Below are 12,500 nucleotides of genomic sequence, written 5' to 3'. Positions count from 1 at the left end.
ATATTTCCGTTTTGAACACTAAACTAAATTTCACATATCACGAAGGTAAATTAGTAAATTGTTTTTTGCAACTATTGCATTGAAGTTAATCTTATTTCCTTAAATTCTCAATGATATGTTACCCCCGATGATATTTGAAATAGCAAATAGTAAATCTTCACTGTTACTGATACTGTCATCACGGAAAAACAGTGTAAGACTACTTCTCCCTCCCCCCACCTGGGTGACGGTGAGAGACCGAGTAGTTATTCGTCCGTGGAATCCTTTTTAAATAATATAGCTTATGATTTTTGTGCTCAATAATATATATATATATTTTTTTTTTGTCTTGAAACCGTAACTCTAGATGTTTAAGGTTGCCAATATCGAATATGCTAGTGGAATTTTATTACATTGAAATTAGCTGGCAAAAATTTGAGAGGAATGTGCATCTCTCTCCTCACAGGGTCAGTTTCCATCGATGGTTATAGGAGCTGTTTACGTGACGGACTTGGATGACTACGACCTGGATGACAAGATATTCGAGGTGGATGCGACGACCTCATCCGACGTTGCCAACCACTTCCAAGTTAATCTGAAAGGCGGAAACATCACAATGCTGAAGGGAACGCCTGCTGGGGTCCATTTACTCAGGGTTAAGGTAAGCGAACAATTCCTTATCATCTCTCTCTCTCTCTCTCTCTCTCTCTCTCTCTCTCTCTCTCTCTCTCTCAAACATTTCTACTGTCATTTTTAACTGCAAACATTAGTTTCAATGTATCGACAAATGGCTCTACTTTAGACGCTGAACTAAATTTTGGCTTTGTCTTAATTCCTTGTTTATATAGGAGGATCACATGAAGTTGAAATTGAAGTTTTTAGAACCTCAGCCGTTTTAATATGAATCATCTAAAGAGATATACGTCTGCAATGTAAAATTAGTATCAGACACATAAATACTCACTAGTACTTTATAATTATGTAGATATTACTCAGGAATCAGAAGTTATGGCATGTGTTAGTTCCAAATTGTACATTGTATGAGGAGTCAGGGACCATGCCTAAAGACAGTGGATATTTATTAAAGAGCTTGGTCTTGAAAATGGTCAGCCCGAACATCACATCACAATTACAAAGGATGAAGTCTATATCGTTCTGTAGTGAAATTGAATGATTGTATATATACACAAACTTTGCTTACTGTATCAGTATACATATAATTGGATGACATTTAACTATAATTTCATAAAAATATATACAAACTGAAAACGAGTATATTCGTTCTATGAGCACGGTAGTATTTCTACTCAGCTTTGCTGATAAAGAGGTTATCATAATAAGAAAATAGACGGCATTCATCATTGTTAATACCAAGTTAATTAGATTGGGCAAGATATTCTAAACTGGGTAATTAATACCACTTAACATAACATCTCTTTATTTATGTTTTGTTCTATGTGAACTCAATACATCATTAACCCCCACACACACACATTATATATATATATATATATATATACATATATATATATACATATATATATATATATATATATATATGTATATATATATATATATGTATATATATATATATATATACATATATATATATATATATATATATGTATATATATATATGTATATATATATATATATATATACTGTATATATATATATATATATATATACTGTATATATATATATATATATATACTGTATATATATATATATATATATATGTATATGTATATATATATACTGTATATATATATATATATATACAGTATATATATATATATATATATATATTCGAATAAGCCATATATATATATTTATGATACATTAATGTCTGGATTCTTTTAACGACCTCGGGATCAGAGCCCCAGGCGAAATCACACAAAGACAAGAGCTTGTGATCGGCCGGGAATTGAATCCTGGTCGGCAAGCTTGTATAGACAGTGACTAAACAACTTGGCCACGAGAAAGATCAAAGTCAATGACAATTCTTCTGTACTTATACCTGTCGAATTCAGATGTTTTGTACTTAGAATTGAAATCAACCCATCTTCACCATCGTTGCTAATTGGTAGTTTGTTACTTGGCACTCAATTAATGATAAATTTTACACTTTTAGACGTGTGTTTTTCATATTCAAATAAGCCATATATATATTTTTGATACATTAATGTCTGGATTCTCTTAACGACCTCGGGATCAAAGCCCCAAGCGAAATCACACAAAGACAAGAGCTTGTGACCGGCCGGGAATCGAATCCTGGTCGGCAAGCTTGTATAGACAGTGACTAAACCACTCGGCCATGAAGAAAGATGGAGGGGCGAGGTAGGTGGGGGTGGAAGGCAGTGGGAGCAAGTCGACTTCCGGGGTCACCAATGTGACGGCGCCGAGTAAGGCTGTGAACTCAAAGGCAGGTTGGAAACGACTGAGTTATATCATTGTAGAACACTCTCCTTATATACAAATCCTCAAGGCAACAGGACATAACAAGTTCACAAGACAGAAAATATTACAGAGGAAAAACCAGACATGAATTTTCATGTTCGTTTTAGTGCGAGGGAAGAGCGAAGATACAAGCATAATATATACAAAAGGAATTATGTACAATTGTGTGAAACACGGTTGGTACAGAACCAAGCAATTAATGTTATATATACTACGGCTGACAAGTTCATCAACCTTTCGAATTCCAAATTACCTGGTTTGCTTTTACATTAAAACTGTTACACTTTAAAACATTATTACACGAATTCTGAGACCGTTAAAGAACTCCCAGACAGCAATATGTAAAACACTGAATATCCAAAGGTCTCTTAGTACATTAAAACTAAACTGGGTAATTATTCTCAAGTATTATTAAAACCTTTTAACTCACAGTGGTTCTTAACAGGTTATTGAGCGGAATCTGGTTCCAAATAATGATGATTAGAAAAATACACTCTTTACAAAAACAAATATATTCTATATAAATTACAGCATTTTGAACAGAATTTACATAACAAAAATAAGTCACTGGAAAAAAATTAACTCTAAATAAAACTTAGAATAAGACAAAAATGTTACCATGTGAAATTGTATAATAACCTGACTTGAACTATTACATCTAAATAAACCTTAACCTAAGAAAAGAAATTATGCAATGAAAATTTACAAATGCTTAAAATATTTCCGAATAATGCAATGATCAAGTTTGACACTTAGTGAATGATATTTAATCTGATCACGTAACAAAATCTATCTTCCCTACAGGGAGGGCCGTTTACAAAAACTTTATACAATGCCAACACTCACCCTAATAAAATGAATTCACAATCACCTTCTAGTCTTGCGTATCTTTTCAACATGCGATTTTCTTTGGGGCACAGAGTCACATAGGAGGGGACACACTAACTTAATGAATACTTCAAAAATACACTGGATTGTTAGAGTGAGAGAGGGAGAGGGGAAGGAGGCTATTTTCAGGCTCCCGTTTCAACTTGATCTCTGTCTGTCTCTGACGCTAACCTAACCTTGGTCACCTTTTATATGAAATCTCACTGCTTCCAGAACCTTCCGGGATCAAGGTCTGGAAGAGAGGGGGGTTGTGCCTAAGGGCGTCAGAGTTTCCTACTAGATAAAAATATCAAGAGGCGAATCAGGGGTGTTTCAGGCAACTCTCAGATACACATCAACGCACCCGCAAGACGACTTCCTAGCTAACTCCGCCCAACTTTTGTGCCCGAAATGCAAAAAAAAAAAAAAAAAAAAAAAAAAAATAAGAAAAAGATAACATCCTCTTGCCGGGCCTTAGCGAAATTTCTAACGCACCATGTGGTAAAGAATCTTCCAAAGCATTTGTCAGAGAGCATTCTCTCTCAAACATGACGCAATACTTCATAAAATATAAAAAGACATTACCTAAGCTTATTCATATCTCTCACTAATCCTACAACACTTTCAAATTCGTTGCTAACATACGTGAAATAAAAGTTAATTCTTAAAAATTACGCAAAATTACATATTCCAACTTGAATAAAGAATGTAATGAAATTCACTACGAAGTCTTACGCAAATCACATAAAATACTTATATTTACATGAGAGGGGCTCATCTCTTCAATGCAGAAATGAAATCAATATTTGAAATATAAATAAAAATTATCAGCAAGGTACGACATTTACTCTACGCTAGACCAGCTTCATAAGAATATATATATATATATATATATATATATATATTATGTATATCTATATAATCTTATATATATATATATATATATATACTTTCTTCGTGGCCAAGTGGGTTAGTCACTGTCTGTACAAGCTTGCCGACCAGGGTTCGATTCCCGGCCGGAGCCAAGCTCTTGTCTTTGTGTGATTTCGCCTGGGGCTCTGATCCCGAGGTCGTTAAGAGAATCCAGACATTAATGTATCAAAAATATATATGGCTTATTTGAATATGTATATATATATATATATATATATATATGGATACATATAACGTATGTATGTATGTATTCATATATATATATATATATATATATGTATGTATGTATGTATATATATATATATATATATATGTGTGTGTGTGTGTGTGTGTGTGTATGTGTGTCTCTTGTGTATATCAGTGTATGTGTTTGCTTTATATTTTTATTATGCTTTTTTTATTAGGTGTTAAAAGTTGGATACACGTTTAAAATACAGTGATTTGTTGCCATTTCATTCAGTAGCATTTGAAAAATACTTACTCTTCCAAAGTATAAATTTGCACCATCAATCTGAGTCCGAAAAGTGTTTTTTGCATATGAATTGTCCCAATTTTTGTTAGTGGAGCAGATACTTTTGTGATATAGTTTATTCTAAAAGTCAACTACAACAAACGCGGGTCACTTTATATCTTTCAATGTCGATGGATCATTGCCGAACATGGAGCTATTGAAATAAAAGGACATTCGATCCTCTTTGGATATGTTAACTATTAAAGAGTATGCTGGAAACTGTTCTCGATATTCTTTATATCCTTTCTTTATAGCAAAAATTTTTCGAGGAATTTATAGGTAATCTATACCTGGATTTTTTGTCTTTGTCCATCGCAAATGCGATATTAATCTCGAACACGATATTACACCATGATCAGGATGCTGAGTCTAAAGCCTTCAAAAGATTCTTTCGTAGAAGTCTGTTTGCACCTGAATTACACTATATAATAATTTTCCAAATTTGAACAATAAAAAGGAAAGCTGCACTACTTAAAGAATATCTCACAACATTAAAAGAGGAAAGCTGCACTACTTAAAGAATATCTCACATGCTTTACCCCTCCTTTTCTCCTTGTTGCACATCCTATCTTTTGTTGTTTTTTTTACAAGAAGAAGAGAGAGAGAGAGAGAGAGAGAGAGAGAGAGAGAGAGAGAGAGAGAGATTCGTTAAACTCCAATTCTCATTCTTTTTACAAAATTATTTACTCTCCTTCCGTGTAATACTTACTTCTCGATTTTGTCCATAATGCAGCTATTATACACTCTTTTTATGAGAGGAACTGCATATATTACATGGACAAGACTTGATTTTATTATTGATAGTGTTTTCCGAACACTCCGCATTCCAATGTATGGTTACTCACCTTATATATGAAATTTCGACCACGTGTATTACCAAGTTGAGCTGGTTTTTTAAGTTGATCTTTAAGCAAAAAAATTACGGTTTTGTATAGGTATGTCTTACAGTGTTCTCTTTCATGGGTAGTGGATTGACTAAGGCACCAGCCCCCTTTGAATTACTACTGCTAGAGAGTTATTGGGTCCTTTAGACTGACCAGACAGTATTACAGTAGATCTATCTCTTTGGTTACGGTTCATATCTTCCTTGCCTATACATACACAGAATAGTCTGGCATGCTTATAACTGAAGTGGCTAACTGTAGGTAAGTTTTCTGGGGTCTATTTTTAAAGGCAGTCCGGGGAGAGATCATTTCTCAAATTACGTGCAGGTTGCACGAATCGATATGTAAACTCTCAGATGAATATAAACGATATTTTAGGGAAAATTACCTAAAAATAAAAACTTATTTAGTCTCTTAATCTACTTTGAACAGGTTTATGACAGATTACGGGAAGAGTCGGCTGTGGGCGAGGTCACTATCACCGTAGTTGACCTAAATCTCAATGCCGTCATGAACTCAGGGTCACTCATGCTTGCTAGTGTCCGGTCTCATCAAATGCTCAAAAGAAATACGGTAAGAATCCCAGATAAAAGGCTTCTCTAAAAGTCCTTTCGTACTTCCTTTTACTTTTGCAGCAATATTTTCTGTGTTGTAACTTTTATTACATGCCATTGATTAATCTGTCAGATGCATAACAATACTGTAGTTGAGACATGTTCACAACGTAGCGTTATTTGTGAGATAGATTTTCGATACCGAACAACAATTTTAACACAATTCATCATCCACGTAATTCATCTCTAATAATTTTTTTTTTTTTTTTTTTTTTTATTTATATATATATATATATATATATATATATATATAACGTAAAGAAGAATAGGGCTGTGTTCATCTATATCTAAATTGCTTTTACAGTTGTTTTTAATCACAACAAAACAAATCACTTATGTTGAACATTAAAGCTACTATATATCCCTCATCGTTGAAAATTATAACAGATATTGTTTTAAGAAGTGGTAGAAATAGACAGGGAGTAGGAAAAACTTCATGCATGTCGCATATAGGGCACCTTAGTTAATTGCGTACACGGCCAGATGAACTGATTTACCTAAAGATTTTAGCTTTGTAGGCGCACAAGGAGGTTCCTGGTAAGCAATTGAATCAGGTATAGGAAAAAGAAAAGTTTCCTTTGACTAAAAACGCAGTTGTGTAGCTTCAGAACAAGCGAAAGGAATAAGAAGGAATTTTTTTGGGAAAAAGACAGAAGCTGTAAAAATTTCTGCTTGAATAAAAGCAAGATCTAAAGTCAAAAGAAAAAATCTATTCAAGAGAGATGTAAATTCAGAGAGGAATTTAGAGAAGTCTGAATAAAATATACCCTTGCATTGGAATAAAAATTTTTAATGGATATTGAAAATAAAGATTAGAATTTAGTGGTACAAGGAATAGATGACAGAAGCGTAAAACTGAGAAGGGCAGCTAAATGCATAAAGAAATTATAAGGAAAAAAGCGACTGACATTAAAAAGAAATGGAACGGCATGGTTGCGGATGGGGAGTTTAGTGTTGAATGTATGAATGAAAAGAAACTACAAAAGGAATAAGCCGTCCCATGCAGGAACCCAGAGAAATAGTATATGACTGATAGAAATGGAATGTGGAAGGAATTGAAGAGATATTTTGTAGCATGTTTTCAATTAGGAACAACTGGAAATATTCTTATTGAAAATGCCATATTACCTAGCTTAAATAGTTAATTGCCTCTATAGAGTTAAGCTACTTCTAAGAAGAATAGGAGTTTCATCGTGACTTGTTTTCCATGATGTGTGCGGTTGAGATGATAAAAAGATTCTAAGAAACGATATGAGATTTAGAGTAGCTGAAATTAGCAAATGCTTCAATATTCAGGGGAAAATAGAGAGCAGCTATTCAAAATTTTTATTAAGTTTCAATGTGTTTTTGAAAATGAATGTTCGACAGGGTAAATAGGACCAGAAGGATGGGTCCATGAAAATCAAGTGGAAGTGAAGGAAATATGGAAGTAGGTGTTACATATAGGTGTTTTAGAGTGAATCTCATTAATTTTGTGAAGTTCTAAGAAAATATGAATTACAGAAAAACTAGGACAAATAAGTTAGTAGGAGAAGAAACTTTTCCAAGAAAGCAATGGAAGTAATGTACCATGATAACTTTCAGCTTAGTTTTATCAATGAAAATAATTGGTAAATGTAGCTGTTGAATGTTAATGAAAAAAAAAATTGAATTTGAAGTGTAAAGTGAATTAAGTTACAGATACTACTGTATTCAAGAAAATAGAATCTGACTTTTTAAAACAGATTTGGCCATGTATATGTATAGTGGGTTTTGTGAGTAAGGATTGTAATTAAAAATGACTTGGGAGTAGAAAGAAATATAGTAACATCTTGAATGTATTGGGTAGAAAATGTCAAAGAGTGACTCCTATAAGTAGAAAGGGAAACATTTTCCGCTGTAAGGTGAAGGTGAGTGGTCCATTGCGTAAAGAAAATTGATCGATGTAAAAAACGACATTAATTAAAAGTTATTGGATGATGGCATTAGAGTCATTTGGGAAATTACAGTACAGACGTTGTTGAGTGGAAGAACTTGGGTTTTCTAAAAAATGAAAATTGCTCTCGAAATCAAGTTATGTGATCTCTTAATCATCATCAGTAAGTTACTTAGCTATTGGTAATTCTTTAGTTTTGGAGTATGATTCTTCTGCTAATATGGAGGGTTTACTGCTGATAGGTTTCTCTATATTTGATATAAAGAGGAATTTTTGTCTGTTGTTTTACTTTGGAACCACTCCCTGCTACGGGAAGGCAGCCCCCCCCCCCCCCCAAAAAAAAAAAAAAAACAAAAAAAAAATAATCTAATACTATCCGCCATTGCGAAGGAAAGATTATAATATTATCATTAATTCTGTCCCAAATAGATAACAAATACTGAAACGCTTTATGAGCGCCTTAAGGACCAAATAGGGAAGATCCATAAGATACCTCGGAACAACGTCGACATTTTCAGCATGCTCGATGTCAAGGATGGTGTGCAAATACGATACAACTGCCACAGTTCGCCCTATTACACTGCCGCAAAGTTGGATGGACTCATGATGAAAAATCGATTGCAGGTAGGAAGAAATCCAATCCAAGAATGTTTTTGGCCGAATTGTGTTATGCTAAATGTTATTACCTACTGTTCCTTCATATGAAATATTGACTCAAACATATACTAAAATACTATACATATCAAGTGTATTGCCTTTTGTTTCAGGTTTCTAAAGCATTGGGTGTAGATGTTACCATGGTAGATATAAATTCCTGCTTGTATGAATCCAAGTCTCCTTGTGGAGGGAAAAGCTGTCAACACACCATGCGACCAAACCTCACATCTCCTTTAGTGGTTGCAAGCAGCACAGCCACCATGGTTGGCGTTGACATCACTGACGAATACACCTGTGACTGTGGGGAACTCGAGCCCCTCCCCTCAGTTTGCTTCAGTGGCTTTTGTTACAATGGAGGGACTTGCGTTGTTATCAACAACACTCTCAGGTGCCATTGTATAGACAATCATAATTACGGACCCCGTTGTGAACTCAAGAACGCAAGGTTTGAGAAAAGCTTTGCTTGGTATGAGCCTTTGAAAGTGTGTGACAATTCGACTTTTTCTATTTCATTCAAATCAAATAATCCAAACGGTATTCTTCTATACATGGGGCCAATAGTAGAATCTCCTTGGGAGGACTATCCTAAAGACTTCATTTATGTGTTTCTAAGAAATTGGGTCTTGGTGACTTACATTGATCTCGGATCAGGGACAGAAAAGGTCTCGATCCCAATTGAAAATAACAACAATCGTATCTTTGAGTTCACTGTCGTATGGAATGAGAAGGAAATGTTCTTTGAAGTAACCGACTGTGGGTTCAAACGCATCCATGGGTAGTGGTAATCCTTGTAAGGTTACTATCCCCTATCCTCACATATCCATCTACCCTAACTTCCTTCTCAACGTCCAGGGACCTCTTCAGATTGGGGGTGTCTCTGCCATGCCTAGCTTTGCCTCATTATCTGCGTCTTATCGGTGGAACTTGATACCCCCTAAAGTCGAATCCTTCTCGGGGTGTATCATGGATATGCGTCAAAATCAATTCCTTTATGACTTCAATGCCACAGATTATGCCTTCATGCCAATACAGCCTTGTGATGCTCCACGTACTTCGAGGGTCGTCCTGGGTCAGCAATCAATCATCATTATCCTTGCAAGTCTTCTTTGCCTCTTAAGTACGTTATCTCTTGCACATGTTTATACACATACACATACTACACATATGTGCGTGTTTATATAATCATATATAGATATATATATATATATATATATATATATATATGCCTTTTGATTTATATAACAAATATTTGGTTGCATATTACAGCATTGAGAAGGGGAGCACATTAACATTAACCTTAAAAAAATGTCTTTCAGTGTTTTGTAGGGTAGTCATGGACGTTGCATCATTTAATATTAATTTTAGTAGTATACAGCTTTGATATTTTTGTTATGAATCTTAAGATTTACGAAAATATCCAGAATATTGGGACAATTTTTTTTTTTTTTTACAATTGCAAGAAACACTATTGTAGTAAATTGGTCATAGCGCATGTTCACATATGAACTGAGGGTCCATGATCAAAGGTTACACGTCCCTTCAGCAAAGGAAAACAAAAACATGTGATAAAGGGATGGGTACGAAAAATAATTTTCTGAAAACACTTTTTTATTTCTTCGTAGTTTTGGTGTTACTGATTCTATGCTTAGCCCGGCGAGGAAGGAAGACCGTCTCCTACCCCGACCTGGATCGAGAGCTGGTGAAGGAGACAATGGGAGGCACAGACCTGGAGGCCTTCGGCGAGAAGGACGTCACCCATTTTGACCTCAAGTTTCTCCAGGTCACTCCAGATGGATATGTCGTCAAAGGTCAGTTTCAGGAGGAAGTTAAAAGTAAATATGAACAAGAGTGTGGTTAATGGAGGAAATTAAAACCAAAAAGTTGAAGCAATAAAAGTTGATATGAATTGTGAAAAAATTGGTACTTATTTGCAAAAGAGAATCTGCAGAATATAGGAAAAATGTATGAACGGTCTTTTTGTATAAGATAAACCATATTATGTAGATAATTGGACTCTTGAAATTTGAAGGAAAATTTTTAAAGTAGATAGATGGTGGAAGAATTAAACCAATTGATTCCTATCGGTATTTCTGAGTAAATATGAATGGTGGTAGATTGAGAGATGATGTGAGCTACTTAATTCAAGAAACAGGAAAGTTTACAGAAAGTATAGAAAAGAAGTGGTGCTTATGGAGGTCAAGAGTACAATGTATGAAAGGATTGTTGAATCATGTATTCCACATGGAAGTAACATTTGGAATCTAAATGCAAATTATTGAAATGTAGTTGGCGCAATTTAAGATTAATCATCTGTCTAGTTTATTTGTTGAATGAAGAGTTGGCTACTTAGGGTAACTAATGTGAAGATACCCATAATTTGGGGGAAAATCAACATTATATATATATATATATATATGTGTGTGTGTGTGTGTGTGTGTGTGTGTGTAGGACAGCTCGTACGTGTGTGTAAGTGCGTGTGTATATGTACGTGTTTGTGTTTGAGAGAGAGCGTGAGAGAGAAAGAGGGAAAAATTGTAACTAACATTGAACGTTTCCCCTAAGAATTGGTACCTGAAGATAAAAACTAATAAACAGTCATATTCACATTCATCCTTTAAATCCTGAATCCATTAATTGTTCATTTGCCTGTTTTTTTATACATTCACCCTCGCCCTTCGACTTTGATGACTGGCTATTTTTTTTCCGTCTCGCTTTGTCCTTGACTTGCCTATCCATCCTCTCTGAATGCATTCTTCTCTTTTATCATGATTCTGCAACTTACATAATCCCCGGTTTCCTTTAATAAACTTTTTTTATATTCTCATCCGCTTACTAATTTTATTTGTTTATTTCTCATATACTAAAAAATACTGCCCTCTATCCCAATGACTCCCATCATACATTTCATACATTTTTCACCTACCCATCCTCCTTCGCTTTTTTAACCCTAGCCCACAGTTCATTTCTTTTTTATTATTTTCTTATATGCTTTCGACGCCGCTAGCTTATCCAGCTCAATATTTTCAAATATATTTACATTCACATGTTCAAACTTTCCCCTCGAAATTATTTCATTATAACTTATGGTTTAATGAAAAATTGATTGGATATACCTTCAGTCACTCCTCTTCTTAACATTACATGAATAAATTTGTTCCTCCAACCACTCTGCACTAAGACATAATTTATCAAAAAACTCTTTTCCCCAGATTATTTTTTCATAGGTGTACTTTCCAAATATATTTCGCGAACATTCTCTTCATTCCTATACCAATCAGCAGTTCTATCTTTGGCTCTCTTTCCTACATTTATATTCGAATCTCATCGCGCAACCACTCTTGTATGTTCTCCCCAATCTCAGTCAGGCACCGGTTAAAGCCCAATCAAAAAGACTTTTTTCCTTCTCATTCTTTTCCAAAACTGGGGCCATATGCGCTGCTTATCACAAGTCTTACCTCTGCCACACCCATTCTTAATCAAACAAGCCTCGAACCAAATCATTTGCACACTTTCACCCAATCAAAGAATCTTTACTGACACTGCAAACGCTTCACTCATCTTAGCTCTACTCATTGCCCTTCCCATCCCAAGTTCTTTTTATATATCAACTTCGTCATCATTATCATCGTCATCGGCCGTTGCCATTCCACTGCAGGACAAAGGCTTCAGACATTCCCTTC

The 12,500-nt window shown here is 34.7% G+C and overlaps 1 pseudogene; it reads left to right on the top strand.

Annotated features, from left to right (window-relative positions):
• LOC137643231 (DE-cadherin-like) overlaps positions 1–12,500 on the top strand; it is a 154,667-nt pseudogene that overhangs the window by 116,515 nt on the left and 25,652 nt on the right.

Source organism: Palaemon carinicauda, chromosome 6 (assembly GCF_036898095.1).
Source record: "Palaemon carinicauda isolate YSFRI2023 chromosome 6, ASM3689809v2, whole genome shotgun sequence".
NCBI lineage: Eukaryota > Metazoa > Arthropoda > Malacostraca > Decapoda > Palaemonidae > Palaemon > Palaemon carinicauda.
This window is presented reverse-complemented; position numbering and strand designations above follow the sequence as displayed.